Below are 506 nucleotides of genomic sequence, written 5' to 3' on the forward strand. Positions count from 1 at the left end.
GGCTCACTTGACCCCAATTCACAACCACATCAGATTTTTGACTGATTCGGGAATGCGCACCTGTCACGCCCACATATACAGACACTGACAGCAGCTGCAATCGCGCAGTAGCCTAATTTAGGATTTTCTATATTGAGAGGTGTTTGCCTAATATATGTATATATATAACATTTAACGAATATATATATATATATATACACGTTAAATGGTATGTATTATATCCGGATATGTAGAAACCATTGAGAAGTATTGATTGTAGTGAAATAATGTTAATCGCTTAAATCCCTGTTCAGATGCATTTTAGATTATTCAAGTGTAATGGACAGCTTTTACAGATGTTGATCTTTTTTCACAACATTTGGACAAAAGCCTTCTCAATATATATGTTTTATTGTTACATACATGCACTCTCAAAAGTTGCCTCACAAAAATAACAAAGACAGAAGTGTGTCAAGCAAAGACTGTAAAAATCGTGTCAAATCACAATTCCACCACTAGAGTTCTCC

This window comes from Oncorhynchus masou, chromosome 3 (assembly GCF_036934945.1).
Source record: "Oncorhynchus masou masou isolate Uvic2021 chromosome 3, UVic_Omas_1.1, whole genome shotgun sequence".
NCBI lineage: Eukaryota > Metazoa > Chordata > Actinopteri > Salmoniformes > Salmonidae > Oncorhynchus > Oncorhynchus masou.